Here is an 11,118-nt window from a genome sequence, read left to right as displayed (position 1 = left end):
GTCATGACCGACGGGTTGGGTCCAGTCGGGAGGCTTCATGAGTGACGGAAATTCGTGCACGACGTCAGCGAAAGGCGTCTCGAGCGAGGAAATCATGTGATGTGGCGTAGCTGGTATAGGATGCTGAACACAGCGGAGCGTAGGGGTGTGTAAGCGAGTCGTAGAGTCACACAGCGTTCTGCGATGAAGATCGACGAGGAGGCCAAAATGGTGGAGGAAATCTGCTCCCAGGATGTTGTGGGTGATCCCTGCCATGCGAAAAATCCATCTGAAGCTACGACGAAGGCCTAGGGAAAGTGTGAGGGAGCGCTCGCGGTACACAGGGATTCCGGTACCGTTTGCGGCAGCAAGATGATAGAGTGGGTGGCCCAGTCTTTCTGCCCGTGTGGCAGGTAGTAGGCTGACCTCAGCACCGGTGGCGACTAGAAAACGGCGTTTGGAAGCTGGGTCGGTTATGTACAGGAGCCGACTGGGCGTGGGGGACGGAGGGGAACCGCACGTCGCCGCTAGCGATTCCCTGGGCGGTTTCCCGGCCAGGCACAGGGAGGTTGACAGTTGCGTGCGCTGGCGCCGAAAGACCAGTGGTAAAAGCAGAAATCTGAGGGGTTTTCCAGAGGTTCCCTAGTGCGTGAGCGTGGTAGCCGAACTGGACGGGGGGAACCGGGGCGCCGCCAGGACCGTGGCGCGTGTGGGGCGGAGGCGGCCGGGGAATCGTGTGGGGCGGAGGCGGCCGGGGAATCTTGATGCGGAAGGACGGCTGCGAGGAGCGATGACATCTGGTGAACCTCCGCCCGCAGGCTTTCGAGGCTGTCGGGAGCGTCTTGAGGCTAACCGTTCGGGTCACCAGTTTGTGGGTCTCCAGGCCGGAAGAAAAGAGACAACCAGCGGGGTAGAAGGTTGGTCGAAGAATGATTTAATTCTCGTGCCAAGACTGGTGCGCGAGAGTAGCCGGCCATCATTGTCGTCATCTGCCGGGGGCGCCACATCTTTATCCCTCATTATACTTCATTGGCTTCCACTGTGGCATTGAGGAGTGCTCAGTCACCCTCCCAGGTGTATATCTCTCGATGAGCGACCCCTGGTTTGCCAATTCCGAACGATGTGCGGCTACCCAGAGCTGACGAGCCGCAAACACGGCGAAACACGTGTGCTCTGGTGCTGTCGCATCGTTCCATGAGTATCTGTTTTTCTGCGTGCAGCCATAGAAGCCATCTTTATCTGTAATTTTGAATGTCAAACACGTCTAGTGTCATTTACTTGTTTCTTTAATGGCTTTTTTCATAACTATAATTCACTGGCTTGCACTATGGCATTGAGGAGTGCTCAGTCACCCTCCCAGGTGTATATCGCTCGCTGAGCGACCCCTGGTTTGCCAATTCCGAACGATGCACAGCCACCCAGAGCTGACGAGCCGCAAACACGGCGAAACACGTGTGCTCTGGTGCTGTCGCATCGTTCCATGAGTATCTGTTTTTCTGCGTGCAGCCATAGAAGCCATCTTTATCTGTAATTTTGAATGTCAAACACGTCGTGTCATTTACTTGTTTCTTTAATGGCTTTTTTCATAACTATAATTCACTGGCTTGCACTATGGCATTGAGGAGTGCTCAGTCACCCTCCCAGGTGTATATCGCTCGCTGAGCGACCCCTGGTTTGCCAATTCCGAACGATGCACAGCTACCCAGAGCTGACGAGCCGCAAACACGGCGAAACACGTGTGCTCTGGTGCTGTCGCATCGTTCCATGAGTATCTGTTTCTCTGCGTGCAGCCATAGAAGCCATCTTTATCTGTAATTTTGAATGTCAAACACGTCTAGTGTCATTTACTTGTTTCTTTAATGGCTTTTTTCCTAACTATAATTCACTGGCTTGCACTATAGCATTGAGGAGTGCTCAGTCACCCTCCCAGGTGTATATCGCTCGCTGAGCGACCCCTGGTTTGCCAATTCCGAACGATGCGCAGCTACCCAGAGCTGACGAGCCGCAAACACGGCGAAACACGTGTCCTCTGGTGCTGTCGCATCGTTCCATGAGCATCTGTTTCTCTGCATGCAGCCATAGAAGCCATCTTAATCTGTAATTTTGAATTTCGAACACGTCTAGTGTCATTTACCTTTTTTAATGGCTTTTTCCTTCATTATAATTCACTGGCTTGTACTGTGGCATTGAGGAGTGCTCAGTCACCCTCCCAGGTGTATATCGCTCGCTGAGCGATCCCTGGTTTGCGAATTCCGGAAGATGTGCAGCTACCCAGAGCTGACAAGCCGCAAACACTGCGAAACACGTGTCCTCTGGTGCTGTCGCATCGTTCCATGAGCATCTGTTTCTCTGCGTGCAGCCATAGAAGCCATCTTAATCTGTAATTTTGAATTTCAAACACGTCTAGTGTCATTTACTTGTTTTTTATAGCTTTTTCACTCATTATAATTCACTGGCTTGTACTGTGGCATTGAGGAGTGCTCAGTCACCCTCCCAGGTGTATAGCGCTCGACGAGCGACCCCTTGTTTGCCAATTTCGAACGATGTGCAGCTACCCAGAGCTGACGAGCCGCAAACACGGCGAAACACGTGTGCTCTGGTGCTGTCGCATCGTTCCATGAATATCTGTTTCTCTGCGTGCAGCCATAGAAGCCATCTTTATCTGTAATTTTGAATGTCAAACACGTCTAGTGTCATTTACTTGTTTCTTTAATGGCTTTTTTCCGAACTATAATTCACTGGCTTGCACTATGGTATTGAGGAGTGCTCAGTCACCCTCCCAGGTGTATAGCGCTCGATGAGCGACCCCTGGATTGCCAATTCCGAACGATGCGCAGCTACCCAGAGCTGACGAGCCGCAAACACGGCGAAACACGTGTCCTCTGGTGCTGTCGCATCGTTCCATGAGCATCTGTTTCTCTGCGTGCAGCCATAGAAGCCATCTTAATCTGTAATTTTGAATTTCAAACACGTCTAGTGTAATTTACTTGTTTTTTGATGGCTTTTTCACTCATTATAATTCACTGGCTTGTACTGTGGCATTGAGGAGTGCTCAGTCACCCTCCCAGGTGTATAGCGCTCGATGAGCGACCCCTGGTTTGCCAATTCCGAACGATGTGCCGCTACCCAGAGCTGATGAGACGCAAACACGGCGAAACACGTGTGCTCTGGTGCTGTCGCATCGTTCCACGAATATCTGTTTCTCTGCGTGCAGCCATATAAGCCATCTCAATCTGTAATTTTGAATTTCAAACACGTCTAGTGGCATTTACTTGTTTCTTTAATGGCTTTTTTTCTAATTATAATTCACTGGCTTGCACTATGGCATTGAGGAGTGCTCAGTCACCCTCCCAGGTGTATATCGCTCGCTGAGCGACCCCTGGTTTGCGAATTCCGGACGATGCGCAGCTAACCAGAGCTGACGAGCCGCAAACACGGCGAAACACGTGTCCTCTGGTGCTGTCGCATCGTTCCATGAGTATCTGTTTCTCTGCGTGCAGCCATAGAAGCCATCTTAATCTGTAATTTTGAATTTCAAACACGTCTAGTGTCATTTACTTGTTCTTTTCATGGCTTTTTTCTTCATTATAATTCACTGGGTTGTACTGTGGCATTGAGGAGTGCTCAGTCACCCTCCAACGTGTATATCGCTCGATGAGCGACCCCTGGTTTGCCAATTCCGAACGATGTACAGCTACCCAGAGCTGACGAGCCGCAAACAGGGCGAAACACGTGTGCTCTGGTGCTGTCGCATCGTTCTATGAATATCTGTTTCTCTGCGTGCAGCCATATAAGCCATATTAATCTGTAATTTTGAATTTCAAACACGTCTAATGTCATTTACTTGTTTCTTTAATGGCTTTTTCCTAATTATAATTTACTGGCTTGCACTATGGCATTGAGGAGTGCTCAGTCACCCTCCGAGGTGTATATCGCTCGATGAGCGACCCCTGGTTTGCGAATTCCGAACGATGTGCAGCTACCCAGAGCTGACGAGCCGCAAACACGGCGAAACACGTGTGCTCTGGTGCTGTCGCATCGTTCCAAGAGTATCTGTTTCTCTGCGTGCAGCCATCCCAAGCAGCACAATGTACTGAAAGTCGGGTGCAATAGGGGTGGACGGGTAGGTAGAAGGCCTTGAACAGACTCGTGAAACTAAGGAACATCGATAAGACATATACCGTCCACCCCTATTGCACTCGACTTTCAGTACATTGTGCTGCTTCGGATAGAAGCCATCTTTATCTGTAATTTTGAACGTCAAACACGTCTAGTGTCATTTACTTGTTTCTTTAATGGCTTTTTTCCTCATTATAACTCACTAGCTTGTACTCTGGCATTGAGGAGTGCTCAGTCACCCTCCCAGGTGTATATCGCCCGCTGAGCGACCCCTGGTTTGCCAATTCCGAACGATGTACAGCTACCCAGAGCTGACGAGCCGCAAACACGGCGAAACACGTGTGCTCTGGTGCTGTCGCATCGTTCTATGAATATCTGTTTCTCTGCGTGCAGCCATATAAGCCATATTAATCTGTAATTTTGAATTTCAAACACGTCTAATGTCATTTACTTGTTTCTTTAATGGCTTTTTCCTCATTATAATTTACTGGCTTGCACTATGGCATTGAGGAGTGCTCAGTCACCCTCCCAGGTGTATATCGCTCGATGAGCGACCCCTGGTTTGCGAATTCCGAACGATGTGCAGCTACCCAGAGCTGACGAGCCGCAAACACGGCGAAACACGTGTGCTCTGGTGCTGTCGCATCGTTCCATGAGTATCTGTTTCTCTGCGTGCAGCCATCCCAAGCAGCACAATGTACTGAAAGTCGGGTGCAAGAGGGGTGGACGGGTAGGTAGAAGGCCTTGAACAGACTCGTGAAACTAAGGAACATCGATAAGACATATACCGTCCACCCCTATTGCACTCGACTTTCAGTACATTGTGCTGCTTGGGATAGAAGCCATCTTTATCTGTAATTTTGAACGTCAAACACGTCTAGTGTCATTTACTTGTTTCTTTAATGGCTTTTTTCCTCATTATAACTCACTAGCTTGTACTCTGGCATTGAGGAGTGCTCAGTCACCCTCCCAGGTGTATATCGCCCGCTGAGCGACCCCTGGTTTGCGAATTCCGGACGATGCGCAGCTAACCAAAGCTGACGAGCCGCAAACACGGCGAAACACGTGTCCTCTGGTGCTGTCGCATCGTTCCATGAATATCTGTTTCTTTGTGTGCAGCCATAGAAGCCATCTTAATCTGTAATTTTGAATTTCAAACACGTCTAGTGTCATTTACTTGTTTCTTTAATGGCTTTTTTCCTCATTATAACTCACTAGCTTGTACTCTGGCATTGAGGAGTGCTCAGTCAACCTCCCAGGTGTATATCGCCCGCTGAGCGACCCCTGGTTTGCGAATTCCGGACGATGCGCAGCTAACCAAAGCTGACGAGCCGCAAACACCGCGAAACACGTGTCCTCTGGTGCTGTCGCATCGTTCCATGAATATATGTTTCTTTGTGTGCAGCCATAGAAGCCATCTTAATCTGTAATTTTGAATTTCAAACACGTCCAGTGTCATTTACTTGTTCTTTTAATGGTTTTTTCCTTCATTATAATTCACTGGGTTGTACTGTGGCATTGAGGAGTGCTCAGTCACCCTCCCAGGTGTATATCGCTCGATGAGCGACCCCTGGTTTGCCAATTCCGAACTATGTGCGGCTACCCAGAGCTGACGAGCCGCAAACACGGCGAAACACGTGTGCTCTGGTGCTGTCGCATCGTTCCATGAGTATCTGTTTCTCTGCGTGCAGCCATAGAAGCCATCTTAATCTGTAATTTTGAATTTCAAACACGTCTAGTGCCATTTACTTGTTTCTTTAATGTCTTTTTCCTAATTATAATTCACTGGCTTGCACTGTGGCATTGAGGAGTGCTCAGTCACCCTCCCAGGTGTATATCGCTCGCTGAGCGACCCCTGGTTTGCCAATTCCGGACGATGCGCAGCTAACCAGAGCTGACGAACCGCAAACACGGCGAAACACGTGTGCTCTGGTGCTGTCGCATCGTTCCATGAATTTTAAGCGGTGTTTGATACCGGTTATTCTATGGGCTGTTTGGCTATCGTTACCATACCGCTTACTGCACCCCAAAATACCACGCAGTATGCCTCAAACCTGAGCACCTTAGATGTCACGTGACCTCTGGTCCTTGTACAGGCAATGGCTGCAATTCTGAAATGACCCGCCATGCTGTTTTCCGGCGGCTGTTCAGGAAACGGATATATGGTTCCCGATTGCCGAAAGCATCAGAAAGCAGTTTCCAGAGCAGTAACCGAAAAATCGGATTGCGCGTCATTTTTGCATGGTACCTATTGCAAGCCCAAGGGACGCTGACATCAGGCGGCGCCTACGGTTCCAAGATATGGTGCGTACTGTGCGGCATTCTCGGGGTGCATTTCTCTGTGCAAAAACGGCATACGATGTAAAATCATTTCATACGAAAAAAATAAAAAATTAACAGCTGCTTCATCAGGGTCTCGATGATACGAACCTCACAGGACATGAAAAAGGAATTTGTAACATCCGAGACTCGTCAACAGTACTGCATAGGTGCACAAAGCATGTATACGCACAGAAGCCCGTTTACTTTTATATGCTATCGCTTAAAAGATATCCATGGTATAGGCATAGCTTGTTGCTCATACAAAAGACGTGGCAATTGACAGTCTCGTACGCCACAATGGCTAGGCGTACTGCACTGCAAATTTTTATGACACATACAAACACATCCGTCACCTGAATAACAGATAAAAAAAGGCACACCCTTGCGCAAAGCAAGCAATATACGAGAGTTCTTGTGACGGTCAAAAGAAAAACAAGGTGCACGAGTGCATCACTTGAACCAGGTTCATCCTTACTTACATTTGCTAGCCCGTGCATGATGTGAGACCGTGAGACGCCAGAAGCCAGAGTGACCGTTAACGAAGCGAAAGAAAAGATGCTTTGCACACGGAACCAAGCATGTGTTCTCAGAAGGCAGGGCCCGTACAACAATTGAAAAACAATAAGTAAGTTGTCACATTTTGCGCTGGGTGTCTGTAGTTTTTTCATTTCATATTTCATTTGTGTCAAACTTATCACAGGAAGAGATGGCATCGAACGAGACAACGTCGCACGATATGTGGGCAGGGCACACGGATGACTCTGCTTGAACAGTTGTGATTCTCCAAGCTTTCTCCGCGCTACAAATTCGTATGCGTACGCCCATTCTCCACCAGGTGAGACTCTTTTTGTTCTCGTTTTTCTCGGATGTGCGGTTCTCCCCGTTGGAGCATCTGTGTTAACGATTCGTCAGTCCGTTCTTGTAATAGGAGTTCGGATGATTATTGCTGATTATACCGCAGCATGATGTGTTGACATGAAGCAAATCGATTTTCTGACGGTTACGATTTTCGATAACGTGGTGCAGGTGGTGGTTGTGGTGGTGCTGCAAAACACGTGTGGAACGCCACTTCTTAGCTGAAATGAGTTAAGCGTCTAACATTATTCAGTTAACTGTTATCTTAAAGGACTAGAGTGTAGACACTTATAGTAACTGGTTTTTGAAGTCCATGTTACGTTTATTACTATTTCATGTAAGCGGCCTCTGCGGGGATGGACTCAGGTCTTGCAAAGAGCACCTTATCGGCGTGATTTATTTCGGCGTTAAAATATTTCCGAGATTAGCTTTCCCATTTAAACGCTAGAAACAGAATCAATTCCGCGATATATACTGCTGCACAGACACGTGCACCCATTTGATAGTACCACAGATCACATCAATGACATGATAAAATGATTTACGGGTCTAACAAAATTCAGTTGAATGCTACTTAAAGGACGAGAAAGATTTCAGAATGCTATGTTTGGCAGCCTGTGACCATTTCATGTGGGAGGTCTCTGGAGATGACCCAGGTCTGGCGAAGAAGACCTTATCTGCATCACGTATTATGACGACCGACGTACGATTTCGACCATTGCGTTTCCTACGCAGTTTGACGCCACGTATCTTCATAACTATTTAACACATTTTTTTTAGATATTGTCCGGTGTGGGTAGCATTGCATCGTAGGTTGTGAAGATCCTAAGGTTTGCCTTTGAGGAGATAAAATATCCAAACTTGCCTCATTTGTAAAATATGGTACGTTTTGGGAACCTCACAACTCGGCTCCCAGTTGAGATACCCGGATCTGATACCCGATATCTAAATGGCATAATTAACATTGATGTCAATTGTGAATTTATTTCGTATGCGGACGACGCAAGCGTGTTTTCTTGTGGCTCTGATATTGATGTAATAGCCACTACTGCTAACGAGGTGCTTGAAACTTGGAAAATGAGTTAATTTGAACTCTTCACGCATTCCCAAGCAGCACAAAGGACCGGGGCGAAGCCGGTCCAGCATCGGGAAAGAATCCTACAAAGTCGGGGGCATGCCACCAGCCGATACCGGTCCTTCCTCCAGTTTGCAACACCGGGATGATTAAGGACCGACATCGGCAGCAAGTATTCGGTCCCAGCAGGTCCCCGACGGATCCCCGATAATGCTGGCAGGGGCTCCCCCCATGCATATTTACCCCCCCCCATGCATATTTTAGCATTAATATGCTTATTTTTAATAATTACAATAATTTCGAGTGTAAACAGTGTGTGTGGAGCCCAACATTTTATTTTCGGAGAGGAAATTGACTGACACAACACTTGTAGCAGCTCAATAGACTAAACGACGAGTGGTGCGCACTAAGCAGTCTGCCTGCATCACCCAATGCATGCCAATTGTGTCTGAAATGAAAAGCAAAAAAGAGGGGTATACAGAAATATGCAGCCTGTCCGCATAACTACTGTCATTGGCAATGTAGCCTGAAAAGCAAAGGGTGGAAATGGTCTACCGTAATATCCAGCCTGCCTGCGTAACCACTGGCCCTTCAATGGTGTCTCAAAAGGGGGGGGGGAAACGTACACAGTAAGAGGTGGTCTCTGAAAGGAAACAAAAAAGGTATACAGTAGTAGGCAGTCTGCGTAACCACTGGCACTTCGGTAGTGGCCCAGGACGAAAGGAACGGCATGTAGCATTAATATTAGACGTAACGGTAAAATTGCTGCATGGGGGAAATGGTATACAGTAATATGCAGCCTGCCTGCGTAACCACTGGCACGTCAACGGTGTCTCAAAAGAAAGAAAAGTATACAGCAAGAGGCGGTCTGCCTGCACAAGTGGTGGTGTCTCGAAGAAAACGAAGTTATGCAGTAATAGGCAGTCTGCCTATCTGCTCATGCTTCAGTACTGCCCAGACACAAAAATGAATGGCATGTAACATTAGACGTAACGGAACAATTGCTGCACGTCAGCACAAAATAGTCTGTGCACGCGGTATGTGGAATGAGCTTTATCAAAAATGGTAAATTGCACAGCGTAGGGATTACGAAACTCAAGAGTTACCAAGAGAAAATTTAAATTATGAAAAAATTACAAAGCCAACGACTGGGAGAAATGCAAGTCTAGGAAAGAGAAAATAGTTCACATCCAGCACCTTTGGTGCAAATGACTAGCAATTACTACAACGAAACTGTAAAAAATGACAGCTGACCGGGACTAGAGCTGACAGTCAATGGTGTGCACATATCCGGCGTTCCCTCACAAAAACGTCAATAAGCAAAAAAAAAAAAAAAACATGGCCAAGGAGAAGCATCCCTATTGAAAAAAAAAAAAGCGACATCAGGTCTGATGTGATTTGGGACACTGTCTTCATGCTTACATTAGAGCTGCTCTGATGCTGATGTTAACACCAGCTGATGTTAGCATTAAGACAACTTAAGACAAACATCACAGCTGGTCTGATGATGATGTTAACATCAGAGCTGCCCTGGCTGATACTCACATCAGAGCTGTCTTGATGCTGATGTTGACATGAGAGCTGCATTGATGCTGGTTAAGGCAATCTTGAAAATGCTGCAGTCTTGGTTTACTGAAATGTTCTGCAAAGAAAGCCCCTCATGCCTGCGGTATATGAGTACCGACAAGAACCCTCACGAAACAGGAGATAGCAGCAACAAATCACTTCACCACAACAATTCACCACTCCGGAGTACGTACCTTTTAACGCATATCCAGTTATCATCAACATACCTGAGCGTTGAACTCACGGGGGCACGAAAATTGGTAATGATCGAACGGTGAACAACAACGCAAAAGAGCACACCTAGGTCCTCATTTCCGGTCCAACTTGTCCTTCTTCCGAAAAAGCACTTCTAAGCGTTGTCATGTCGAGCAAGAGTCCCCACCGCATTTGAACACGGTGCTTGAGTTTCTCTTGCTGGAGGCCGCTGCGTCATACACGCTGAACCTGCAAGAAATATTGTTTCATTAAATACGATGGCAGGACACTTATATGTAGAGCAGTGTAGAGACATATGACATACCGTCTGCACAAAGCATACAGTCGACTTCTCTTGGCGTTCTATCTCCCTGTCGTTGTGCAGATCCCTGCAAATAGAGTAAAACGGACATTGAGAATGCATGGCGCAGTCGAACATATTACTCCACAGTTATATTAATTACACACCTGAAACGGCAAGAATCCTGAAGGCGAAGAACGATTTGGCTTCACATGCAAGGCAGCGTCTTCACTCTTTGACATGTCAAACGAGACCGACTGGTCTGCTCGCGGTTAGAAGAAACGCTTCCACTTACAGACAGTTGCAATATCAGACGGGTTGCAAGAACGACAGCATCAGGTGAGAACAACAATACAAAAGCCTCTAAAACGCTTTAGACTTGCTGGAACGCTCGCAAGCGCGAACTACACGCGGCGACGAGAAACGACCGTTACAGCAGCAAAAGCGAACCCAACAAGAACAGCGCATGCGCGACAGGCAGCGCTGGCTGGTGGCATGGAAGAGAAGCGACGACGCGCGAGCGCGCGCGAGTGAGCCTGTGTTGAAATGGGCATGGAGCCAACATCTCCGCGCAATGGCTTGGCGGATGAAATATGACGACGGGTAGAATCGTACTACCTCTTGAGATTGTGGCCGTTCCAGGATCTTTCGAGAAATGCTGCTGTTTTCATAAGAATCACTGAATGTTGTGTTTGAAGCAAAATTG

At 47.6% G+C, this 11,118-nt stretch overlaps 2 long non-coding RNA genes across 2 annotated transcripts; both read right to left on the bottom strand.

Annotated features, from left to right (window-relative positions):
* Positions 1 to 8,569: 8,569 nt before the first annotated feature.
* On the bottom strand, positions 8,570 to 9,947 carry LOC135367247 (uncharacterized). The gene is made up of 3 exons (XR_010414403.1): positions 9,896 to 9,947; positions 8,906 to 8,993; positions 8,570 to 8,798 (listed from the first exon to the last, which is right to left on the bottom strand). It is a non-coding gene; the product is annotated as an uncharacterized LOC135367247 (long non-coding RNA).
* Positions 9,948 to 9,956: 9 nt separating this feature from the next.
* Positions 9,957 to 10,764, bottom strand: LOC135367240 (uncharacterized). Its single transcript, XR_010414398.1, has 3 exons — positions 10,580 to 10,764; positions 10,437 to 10,500; positions 9,957 to 10,360 (listed from the first exon to the last, which is right to left on the bottom strand). It is a non-coding gene; the product is annotated as an uncharacterized LOC135367240 (long non-coding RNA).
* Between the last annotated feature and the right edge of the window lie 354 nt (positions 10,765 to 11,118).

This window comes from Ornithodoros turicata, chromosome 1 (assembly GCF_037126465.1).
Source record: "Ornithodoros turicata isolate Travis chromosome 1, ASM3712646v1, whole genome shotgun sequence".
Taxonomy (NCBI): domain Eukaryota; kingdom Metazoa; phylum Arthropoda; class Arachnida; order Ixodida; family Argasidae; genus Ornithodoros; species Ornithodoros turicata.
Note: the sequence above shows the minus strand (reverse complement) of the source record. Positions and strands in the feature narration are given on the sequence as shown.